This window comes from Eumetopias jubatus, unplaced genomic scaffold (assembly GCF_037043125.1).
Source record: "Eumetopias jubatus isolate StellerSeaLion01/CBP00866 unplaced genomic scaffold, mEumJub1_p1.0 scaffold_4, whole genome shotgun sequence".
In the NCBI taxonomy this organism is placed as follows: domain Eukaryota; kingdom Metazoa; phylum Chordata; class Mammalia; order Carnivora; family Otariidae; genus Eumetopias; species Eumetopias jubatus.
The window spans coordinates 26367942-26380302 of record NW_028274810.1 but is presented as its reverse complement, the minus strand read 5'-3'; the positions used below and the strand labels follow the sequence as shown (position 1 = coordinate 26380302).

The following is a 12361-nucleotide window of genomic DNA, read 5'->3' as shown; positions in this document are numbered from 1 at the left end:
TTTTTTTTAACATATATTGTATTATTTGTTTCAGAGGTACAGATCTGTGATTCAACAGTCTTGCACAATTCACAGCACTCACCATAGCACAAACCCTCCCCAATGTCTATCACCCAGCCACCCCATCCCTCCCCCACCCCAGCAACACTCAGTTTGTTTCCTGAGATTAAGAATTCCTCATATCAGTAAAGTCATATGATACATGTCTTCCTCCGATTGACTTATTTCACTCAGCATAACACCCTCCAGTTCTATCCACATCGTTGTAAATGGCAAGATTTCATTCCTTTTGATGGCTGCATAATATTCCAGTGTGTGTGTGTGTGTGTGTGTGTGTGTGTGTGTGTGTACACACATCTTCTTTATCCATTCATCTATTGATAGATATCTTGGCTCTTTCCATAGTTTGGCTATTGTGGACATTGCTGCTATAAATATAGGGGTGCATATACCCTTTCGGATCCCTACATTTGTATCTTTGGGGTAAATACCCAGTAGTGCAATTGCTGGGTTGTAGGGTAGCTCTATTTTCAACTTTTTGAGGAATCCCCATACTGTTTTCCAGAGTGGCTGCACCAGCTTGCATTCCCACCAACAGTGTAGGAGGGTTCCCCTTTCTTTGCATCCCCACCGATATCTGTCATTTCCTGACTTGTTAATTTTAGCCATTCTGACTGGTTTGAGGTGATATCTCATTGAGATTTGGATTTGGATTTCCCTGATGCCGAGCGATGTTGAGCACTTTTTCATGTGTCTGGTGGCCATTTGGATGTCTTCTTTGGAAAAATGTCTATTCATGTCTTCTGCCCATTTCTTGATTGGATTATTTGTTCTTTAGGTGTTGAGTTTGATAAGTTCTTTATAGATTTTGGATACTAGTCTTTTATCTGATATGTCATTTGCAAATACCTTCTCCCATTCTGTCGGTTGTCTTTTGGTTTTGTTGACTGTTTCCTTTGCTGTGCAAAAGCTTTTTATCTTGATGAGACTCCAATAGTTCATTTTTGCCCTTGCTTCCCTTGCCTTTGGCGATGTTTCTAGGAAGAAGTTGCTGCGGCTGAGGTGGAAGAGGTTGTTGCCTGTGTTCTCCTTTAGGATTTTGATGGACTCCTGTCTCATATTTAGGTCTTTCAACCATTTTGAGTCTATTTTTGTGTGTGGTGTAAGGAAATGGTACAGCTTCATTTTTCTGCATGTGGCTGTCCAACACCACAAGGTCCCAACACCATTTGTTGAAGACACTGTCTTTTTTGCATTGAACATTCTTTCCTGCTTTGTCGAAGATTAGTTGACCATAGAGTTGAGGGTCCATTTCTGGGCTCTCTATTCTGTTCCATTGATCTATGTGTCTGTTTTTGTGCCAGTACCATACTGTCTTGATGATGACAGCTTTGTAATAGAGCGGGAAGTCCGGAATTGTGATGCCGCAAACTTGGCTTTTCTTTTTCAACATTCCTCTGGATATTCGGGGTCTTTTCTGGTTCCATACAAATTTGAGGATTATCTGTTCCATTTCTTTGAAAAAAGTGGATGGTATTTTGATGGGGATTGCTTTGAATGTGTAGATTGCTCTAGGTAGCATTGACATCTTCACAATATTTGTTCTTCCAATCCATGAGCATGGAACATTTTTCCATTTCTTTGTGTCTTCCTCAATTTCTTTCATGAGTATTTTATAGTTTTCTGAGTACAGATTCTTTGCCTCTTTGGTTAGATTTATTCCTAAGTATCTTATGGTTTTGGGTGCAATTGTAAATGGGATCGACTCCTTAATTTCTCTTTCTTCTGTCTTGTTGTTGGTGTATAGGAATGCCACTGATTTCTGTGCATTGATTTTATATCCTGCCACTTTACTGAATTCCTGTATGAGTTCTAGCAGTTTTGGGGTGGAGTCTTGGGTTTTCCACATAAAGTATCATATCATCTGCAAAGAGTGAGAGTTTGACTTCTTTGCCAATTTGGATGTCTTTGATTTCTTTTTGTTGTCTGATTGCTGTGGCTAGGATTTCTAATACTATGTTGAATAGCAATGGTGATAGTGGACATCCCTGCCATGTTCCTGACCTTAGGGGAAAGCTCTCGGTTTTTCCCCATTGAGAATGATATTTGCTGTGGGTTTTTCATAGATAGCTTTTATGATATTGAGGTAGGTACCCTCTATCCCAATACTCTGAAGAGTTTTGATCAAGAAAGGATGCTCTACTTTGTCAAATGCTTTTTCTGCATCTATTAAGAGGATCATATGGTTCTTGTTCTTTTATTAATGTATTGTATCACATTGATTGATTTGCAGTTGTTGAACCGACCTTGCAGCCCAGGGATAAATCCCACTTGGTTGTGGTGAATAATCCTTTTAATGTACTGTTGGATCCTATTGGCTAGTATTTTGGTGAGAATTTTTGCATTCATGTTCATCAAGGATATTGGTCTGTAATTCTCCTTTTTGATGGGGTCTTTGTCTGGTTTGGGGATCAAGGTAATGGTGGCCTCATAAAACGAGTTTGGAAGTTTTCCTTCCATTTCTGTTTTTTGGAACAATTTCAGAAGAATAGTTATTACTTCTTCTTTAAATGTTTGGTAGAAAAAAAAATGTTTGGTAGAATTCCCCTGGGAAGGCATCTGGCCCTGGGCTTTTGTTTGTTGGGAGATTTTTGATGACTGCTTCAATGTCCTTAGTGGTTATAGGTCTGTTCAGGTTTTCTATTTCTTCCTGGTTGTTTTGGTGGTTGATACATCTCTAGGAATGCATCCATTTCTTCCAGATTATCTAATTTGCTGGCATATAGTTGCTCATAATTTGTTCTTATAATTGTATTTGTTTGGTGTGGGTTTTGATCTCTCCTCTTTCATTCATGATTTTGTTGATTTGGGTCATTTCTCTTTTCTTTTTGATAAGTCTGGCCAGGGGGTTATCAATCTTGTTAATTCTTTCAAAGAACCAGCTCCTAGTTTTGTTGATCTGTTCTACTGTTCTTTTGGTTTCTATTTCATTGATTTGTGCTCTGATCTTTATTATTTCTCTTCTCCTGCTGGGTTTAGGCTTTATTTGCTGTTCTTTCTCCACCTGCTTTAGGTGTAGGGTTAGGTTGTGTATTTGAGACCTTTCTTGTTTCTTTAGAAAGGCTTGTGTTGCTATATACTTTTCTCTTAGGACTGCCTTTGCTGCATCCCAAAGATTTTGAACAGCTGTGTTTTTATTTTCATTTGTTGCCATGAATTTAATTCTTCTTTAATTTCCTGGTTGACCCATTCATTCTTTAGTAGGATGCTCTTTAGCCTCCATGTATCTGAGTTCTTTCCAACTTTCCTCTTGTGACTGAGTTCTAGTTTCAAAGTATTGTGGTCTGAAAATATGTAGGGAATGATCCCAATCTTCTGGTACCGGTTAAGACCTGATTTGTGACCTAGGATGTGCTCTGTTCTGGAGAATGTTCCATGGGCACTAGAGAAGAATGTGTATTCTGTTGCTTTGGGATGGAATGTTCTGAATATATCTGTGAAGTGTCTTTGTTCCAGTGTGTCATTTAAAGTCTCTATTTCCTTGTTGATCTTTTGCTCAGATGATCTGTCCATTTCAGTGAGGGGGGTGTTAAATCCCCCACTATTATTGTATTGTTGTCGATGTGTTTCTTTGCTTTTGTTATTAACTGGCTTATATAAGTGGCTGCTCCCATGTTAGGGACATAGATATTTACAATTGTTAGATCTTCTTGTTGGATAGACCTTTTAAGTAGGATATAGTATCCTTCCTCATCTCTTATTACAGTCTTTGGCTTAAAATCTAATTTCTCTGATATAAGGATTGCCACCCCAGCTTTCTTTTGGTGTCCATTAGCATGGTAAATGGTTTTCCACCCCCTCACTTTCAATCTGGGGGTGTCTTTGGGTCTAAAATGAGTCTCTTGCAGACAGCAGATCAATGGGTCTTTTTTTTTATCCAACCTGATAGCCTGTGTCTTTTGATTAGGGCAGTTAGCCCATTTACGTTCAGGGTAACTATTGAAAGATATGAATTTAGTGCCATTGTATTGCCTGTAAAGTGACTGTTCCTGTATATTGTCTGTGTTTCTTTCTGGTCTATGTTGCTTTTAGGCTCTCTCTTTGCTTAGAGGACCCCTTTCAATATTTCTTGTAGGGCTGGTTTGATGTTTGCAAAATCCTTTAGTTTTTGTTTGTCTTGGAAGCTTTTTATCTCTCCTTCTATTTTCAATAACAGCCTAGCTGGATATAGTATTCTTGGCTGCATATTTTTCTCATTTAGTGCTCAGAATATATCATACCAGTCCTTTCTGGCCTGCCAGGTCTCTGTGGATAGGTCTGTTGCCATCTAATGTTTCTACCATTGTAGGTTACAGATCTCTTGTCCCGAGCTGCTTTCAGGATCTTCTCTTTGTCTCTGAGACTCATAAGTTTTACTATTAGATGTTGGGGTTTTGACCTATTTTTATTGATTTTGAGAGGGGTTCTCTGTGCCTCCTGGATTTTGATACCTGTTTCCTTCCCCACATTAGGGAAGTTCTCTGCTATAATTTGCTCCAATATACCTTCTGCCCCTCTCTCTTTCTTCTTCTTCTGGGATCCCAATTATTCTAATGTTGTTTTGCTTTATGGTATCACTTCTCTCTCGAATTCTTCTCTTGTGATCCAGTAGTTGTTTATCTCTCCTTTACTCAGCTTTTTAATTCTCCATCACTTGGTCTTCTATATCACTAATTCTCTCTTCTGCCTCATGTATCCTAGCAGTTAGAGCCTCCATTTTTTATTGCACCTCGGTAATAGCCATTTTGATTTTGACTTGGTTAGATTTTAGTTCTTTTATTTCTCCAGAAAGGGATTCTCTAATAACTTCCATGCTTTTTTCAAACCCAGCTAGTATCTTTAAAATCATCATTCTGAACTCTAGTTCCAACATCTTACTAATGTCCGTATTGATTAGGTCCCAGGCAGTTTGTACTACCTCTTGTTCTTTTTGTTGCGGTGATTTTTTCCATCTTGTCATTTCATCCAGAGGAGAACAGATGAATGAGAGAACAAAATGCTAACAGGGTAACAATGTCCCCAGAAAATATACACTAAACAAATCAGAAAAGACCTGAAACCGGAGGAAAAGAAAGGGAAAGAAAGAAAAAAGAAAAAGATCAAAACAAACAAAACAAACAAACAAACAAAAAAACAGAATATGATCAAATATGATCAGGCTGGTGCATAGATCAGTGCCACACATTTTGGGTGTAGTTTTGTCTGTTAGGAGAAAGTGCCTCCCAAAATTTTAAAGAAAGAAAAACTTATATATGTACAAAAATAAGGGTTAATACAATGAAGGGATGGAATATGAATAAATTTTCATAAGGTGAAAATTATAAAATATTTTATAAAAGGAATTGATAAGAAGTTGGTTGAAAAAAGAAAGAAGAAGATTTTTAAAAAAAAGAAAAAGAAAAAGGGAGAGAATATGATCAGGCAGGAGACTAGAACAAAGCCATACACTAGAGATTTAGGGTATATTTTGATCTGTTAGAAGAAACTGTATCTCAAATTTTTTAAAGAGAGAACAACATATATATATATATATATACCAAAAATAAGGGTAACTACTATGAAGGGATAGAATATGACTCTTTCAGAAAGTGGTTGTTTTTCTGTTCAGAGAGCTGTTGCTATTCTTTTCTTCAATCTCCTGTTGAGTTCGTAGGTGTTCAGAATTGTTTGATCCCTATCCAGCTGAATTCCTGGGACCAGACGAAATCCAGGTCTCCTACTCCTCTGCCATCTTCCTACATATACTCTTTAATAAGAGATTCAACAATCATTTACAATTTTCCCCATTCGTTCTATTTTTTTACTCACTTTTACTCTCTCACTTATTCTAGAATATATACATTTTTTTTCTGAACCATTTGAGAGTAAGTTGGAGACATCATGTTCCTTTACCACTAAAAGTTCAGTCTGTATTTCCTAAGAACAAACACATTCTCATATATAACCAAGTTAACAATGCACATTAAATTGAACACATCAATTGCCCAAATAATGATTTTAGCTCTTCCTTTCCTGGTATAAGATTCAATGAATAATCCTAAACACATTGCTAATCCTAAATGCATTGCACTTAGTTAAAGTCTCTTTGTATATTTTAATTTACAAATGCACCTACATCTTTGATTTTCTTGACCTAGTTATTTTTGGAGCATTCTGACTAGTTATTTCATAAAGTGCTTCACAACTGAGTTTTGTCTAGTATTTTCTCATGATGAGATTCATGCTATGCACTTTTGGTGAGAATACCCAGAAAGTGAAACTGTGTCCTTCTCAATGCAATGGGGGATACATGATGTTACAGATGATACATAATGTCTGTCTCAATAACAGTGACATTAATTTTGATTACTTGGTTAAAATGGAGTTTGCCAGGTTTTTCTACTGTAAAATCAGAATTTCATTTTTTTAAAATTTTATTGTTATGTTAATCACCATACATTACATCATTAGTTTCTGATGTAGTGTTCCATGATTCATTGTTTGTTTATAACACCCAGCGCTCCATTCAATACATGCCCTCTTTAATACCCATCACCAAGCTAACCCATCCCCCAACCCCCTCCCCTCTAGAACCCTCAGTTTGTTTCTCAGAATCCATAGTCTCTCATGGTTCATCTCCCCCTCCAATTTCCCCCCCTTCATTTTACCCTAGAATTTCATTGATTTTTTTAATACTAAACAAAATATATATTTCTGTAAAAAGGCCAAGGTAGTGATGTATTATTATAATTTATATACATTGTTGAATCTGACATTCTAATATCATTTTAAGATACTTAATCCATGTTCATACAAATATTGGCAACTTCTGGTTTTATCAAGTTTTGTATCAAGGTTATGCTGACCTCAAAGATTAGTTAGAAATCATTCTTTCTTTTGTATTTTTTGAAAAAATGTTTTATAGATATGATTCTGATTTCATTTTACCTAAACTTTCAACTTGGGGGGCAAAAAGTGTTTATAATATTTACTGATTACATTTTAATGTTTTGTAGGCTTTATTGTAATGAATCCTCAATCATTCCTGATATTATTCATTTGTTCCTTTTCATTATTTTTTGGTAATTTTGCTATTTATTAATTTTTGTCATTTGGAAAAAAACAACTTTTGGTTTTGCTAATATTCTCTATGTTTCTTTTTTATTTCATTAAATTCTTTTATTATTTCCCTCATTCTACATTATGTAGATTTAAATTGCTGCTTTTTTGCTAGCTTCTTCAGATGGATCCGTGTAGACCATTAGTTTCAAGCCTTCAAATATATACTTCGAAGGATAAAAAAAATTGTCTTTTAAGATGGCTTTAGCTCCATACCACAAATTTTATATATTCTCTTTTCATTACAATTTAACTAATAAATCTCAAAATATTTTCTAATATTTTATTGACAATTCTTTTACTTATAGCTTATTTTTCTTTTTTTTAAATTAAGCTAAGTGAAATAAATCAGAGAAAGACAAATACCATATGATTTTACTCATGTGTAATTTTATTTAATTTTCAAGCTTTAAGGAATTTTCTAATTATTTTTTAGTTACTGATTTCAAACTTAAATCTACTGTGGTCAGAAAACACACTACATATTATCTTAATTATTTGAAATCTTGAAATTGCTTTATGTTAATGTAGTAAGCATATGAAAATTTTGTAAAATATTCTATGTGCACTTATGTATATTTGTATTATGTATATGTATATGTTCTCAATTATCAATTAGAGCAAAGTTTATTAATCTTTCTTTTCAGGTATTCTATCTTTATTGTTTTTGCCTGCTTCTTCTATAACTTTCTGGGAATTTTGTGTTAAAGTGGATTATATATTAATTTTTTCAGTTTTTGTTTTATAAGCTATATAATTTAGGTGCACACAAATTTAACATTGCTATGCATTCCTGGTAAATTGACCCTTTTTTATCATGAAATGCCTCTCTTTACCTCCAGGAATGCTTCCTGTCTTAAAGTCTGTCTATTATGTTTGATAATGGCATAGTTTACATAAAGTTTATTTTAGTTGCTGTTTCAATGTTACACCCTTTTTCTTTTTCTTTTTTTTTATAAACATTTGGAATTTTATTTAAAAAACAAAAAACAAAAAACAAAAAAAATCACAACCATGAACATTGTTACAGTTAGAGGCCCTCTTGGTTTTCCACAATGATACTGAGTATGCTCACAAGGGGTTCCCATTGTTTAGTCTTAGTTAAACAACCATCTTTTAAAAGAAGGAAAAAAAACTCGGCACACTACCATTTAACTTGTTTTAATGTTTCTTCACAAATGGTGAAAAATACTAAAGTACAGACAAGGAATAATCATAATGTTGTGGCCAACATTATAAATATGGAATTATAAATTTAAAACATTTTCTGGTTTAAAAAATAAATCTGGTAGTCAATGCAGCTCTGCAGGGTCTCTGCGTCTAGTAGGGCTGGTCTCTGCGTTCCTGACGGTGCTCGCCTTTATCCATTTTTCCAGGTCCTCCGCGCCCGCCTCTTCTTCCTTCTATCTGTTCCATCAAAGGTCCAGGGGGCCCACCAGGGCCGCCCCGTCTTCCTCCACCAAAGCCACCTCGGTCCATGCCCCGGTCACCACGGAAGCCCCCTCTGTCTCCACCACGGCCACCTCTGAACATCCCACCGGGACAACCGCGGTCCATGAGGCCGCCTCTTCCGCCACGCATGCCACCAGGGCCGCCTCTGCCACGGTCACCACCTGGGGGTCGAAAGGGTGGTGGAAGGAAGCCTTCAGGCTTCGGGGCCTTACACTGGTTGCATTCTGTTCTCCAGGCGAAGTTCTGGTTTCCACACCCCGGATTGGGGCACTGCCAGTCTCCAGCTCGGTGCTGGACATTTCCTCCTCCGGATGGGTTCCCGAGGGAACCCCGGGGCCCTCTTGGGGAAAGCCACCTCTGTCTCCTCCACGGCCTCCCATGCGACCCATGGGGCCCCCAGGACCTCCTGGGCCACCTGGACCTCCACGAAGAGGTGGCGGCATCCCTCTGCCCTCACGGGGAGGTATACCACCCCGCATGCTGTTCATTGGAGGCTTCTTCCGAGCAAGAGAAACCTTAAGTTTGCTCCCTTGAAAATCTTTCCCATCAAACCACTCCACGGCAGCCTTGGCAGTTGGTGGGTCTTCATAGGACACTGTAGCATCACCTTTGGGCTTTCCTGTTTCCTGTTCAAGTAGATATGGATCATGGGTTGTCCGGTTCTCTTGTTCATCCTAACAACTCCACACTGCTTAAAGAAGTCTGCCAGATCATCTAGAGTCACATTGTCATTTAAGCCTTGCACATAAATTGCACTGTTGTCAGAGTCTTCATCTGGATCTACAGGTGGGCCTAGATCAAGATCTGGTCCTTCGTCCATGGGTCCACCAGGCTTATTGAAGCCACCTCGCTCTCCAGCGCTGCCCATTCCACCACGTCCTCCTCCCCGCCCACCTCTGCTCATGCCTCCACGATCAAATCCCCCTCTTCCCCTGCCCCGGTTATCAGGGCCACTCATGCTCCGGTTCTCTCCTGGTCCGGAAAATCCTCCAGACACCTGCCCATAAACACCCACGATACTGGGGTGGTCCTGTCGGAATGAACTCTGCTGCCCGTAGCTGCTGCTCTGTTGGCTATATTGACTTGGAGCCTGGCTGTAGGATCCAGTTTGGGGGGGATAACTAGTGGGTGGCTGCTGCCCATAGCTGCTTTGTTGACCATAGCTACTCTGCTGTCCATAGCTGCTCGGCTGCCCATAGGTGTACTGGTGAGAGTAACTGCTCTGATCATAACTAGTCTGCTGTGTAGAGGAGTAGCTGGTAGGAGGATAAGATGGTGGTGCTGTGACTGGCTGCATTGGGTAGCTCCCAGGTACCTGGGGATAACTGTAGTTACTCTGTCCATATCCTAGGCTGGGCTGGTTGTAACCCCCTGTGCTAGATTGAGGTTGACTAGTCTCAGCGGGTTTGTTACCATCCTGCGGTCTTGCAGGTGCGGTGGCTGCTGGCTGCTGCCCATAGGCTGGGTAAGCAGGCTGAGTGCCATAAGCAGACTGAGCTGCATAGGAGGCCTGGGTGGTAGTGACCGTAGCAGTGGTGGTATCGTAAGCGCCAGTGCCGTACCCCTGGACAGGCTGACTGTATGCCTGGGGGGCAGTTGGAATAGTATAACCAGCAGGAGGCTGTCCATAAGAAGTTGCATAGGCGGTCTGCCCATAGGTCGCAGTGGTCTGAGCCTGGGTATAGCTGACATCAGTGGGCTGTCCATAGGTTCCATAACTTTGCTGCCCATATGCCTGGGTGGTCTGTGCATATCCTTGAGTGGGTTGGGCGGTGTATGCACGGTAGCCCTGCTGGGCTGCCGCTTGGCTGTAGGTACTGTAATCCGTGGACGCCATTTTCTCTCCTTCCTTCTCGTTCTCTCCTCAATGTTACACCCTTTTTCATTTACTTTACTTTCCAACTTCTTGTGTCTTTATATCTATTTTCATCTCTTATAAGCAGCATATGTTATTAATTGTCCACCCTGATAATCTTTGACTATTAGATAATTGAATAACTTCATTATTGATTTAATTAATTATTTATACATTTGGGTTTAAATCTATCCTCTTAATATTTTATTCTACTTACACTATATGTTCTAGCTTTCCTTTTCTCTCCTTTCTTGTCTTCTTTTGGGTTTATCAAGTATTTTTTAATTATATTTTTCTTCTAAGTTATAGACTTATTAACTTTTTTTAACATTTATTTCCTGATTTATTTTTTTTTAATTTTGTATTTTATTAACATATAATGTATTATTTGTTTCAGGGGTACAGGTCTGTGATTCATCAGTCTTACACAATTCACAGCACTTACCATAGTACATACCCTCCCCAATGTCCATCACCCAGCCCCCCCATCCCTCCCACCCCCCCCCCATTCCAGCAACCCTCAGTTTGTTTCCTGAGATTAAGAGTCTCTTATGGTGTGTCTCCCTCTCTGGTTTTGTCTTGTTTAATTTTTCTCTCCCTTCCCCTATGATCCTCTGTCTTGTTTCTCAAATTCCTCATATCAGTGAGATCATATGATACTTGTCTTTCTCTGATTGACTTATTTCGTTTAGCATAATACTCTCTAGTTCTATCCATGTCGTTGTAAATGGCAAGATTTCATTTTTTGATGGCTGCATAATATTCCATTGTGTATATATACCACATCTTTATCCATTCATCTGTTGATGGACATCTAGGCTCTTTCCATAGTTTGGCAATTGTGGACATTGCTGCTATAAACATTGGGGTGCATGTATCCCTTTAGTGTTTGTATTTGTATCTTTGGGGTAAATACCCAATAGTACAATTGCTGGGTCGTAGGGTAGCTCTATTTTCAACTTTTTGAGGAATTTTGTTCTTTCATTCATCTATCCTCCTCTGGACAAAATGACAAGATAGAAAAACTCACCTCAAAAAAAAAAGAACAAGAGGCAGGACCAACTGCCAGGGACCTAATCAATACAGACATTAGTAAGATTTCGGAAACTAGAGTTCAGAATGATTATTTTAAAGATACTAGCTGGGCTTGAAAAAAGCATAGAAGATACTAGACAATCCCTTTCTGGATAAATAAAATAACTAAAATCTAACCAAGCTGAAATCAAAAAGGCTATTAATGAGGTGCAATCAAAAATGGAGGCTGTAACTGCTAGGATAAATGAGGCAGAAGAGAGAATTAGTGATATAGAAGACCAAATGATGGACAATAAAGAAGCTGAGAAAAGGAGAGATAAACAACTACTGGATCACGAGAGAAGAATTCGAGAGAGAAGTGATACCATAAAGCAAAACAACATTAGAATAATTGGAATCCCAGAAGAAGAAAGAGAGAGAGAGGCAGAAGGTATATTGGAGAATATTGGCCAATAGACTCATTAACATTTAAAAATTATTTGTCTTTTTGGTTGTTCTCTATGGATTCCCTCACTTCCTAAGTCATATATATTTGTATTCCCAGACAATGCAAAATATTAAAACACTTTATTTTTTATTTTATTTTGTTTTTTTTAGATTTTATTTATTTGATAAAGAGAGACAAAACGAGAGAGGGAACACAAGCAGGGGGAGTGGGAGAGGGAGAAGCAGGCTTCCTGCTGAGCAGGGAGCCCAATGCAGGGCTCGATCCCAGGACCCTGGGATCATAACCTGAGCCAAGACATGTGCTTAACAAATGAGCCACCCAGGCACCCCGAAAAATATTAAAACACTTTAACTCCACTTATCTCTTCTCACTTTTGTGTTATTCTTGTCATGTACTTTGATTAAATGCCACAGTATAGTATTATTATTGATTTT

The 12361-nt window shown here is 38.4% G+C and overlaps 1 pseudogene; it reads right to left on the bottom strand.

Moving 5' to 3' along the window:
- Nucleotides 1-8180: 8180 nt before the first annotated feature.
- Nucleotides 8181-10446, bottom strand: LOC114208067 (RNA-binding protein EWS pseudogene; annotated as a pseudogene).
- Between the last annotated feature and the right edge of the window lie 1915 nt (nucleotides 10447-12361).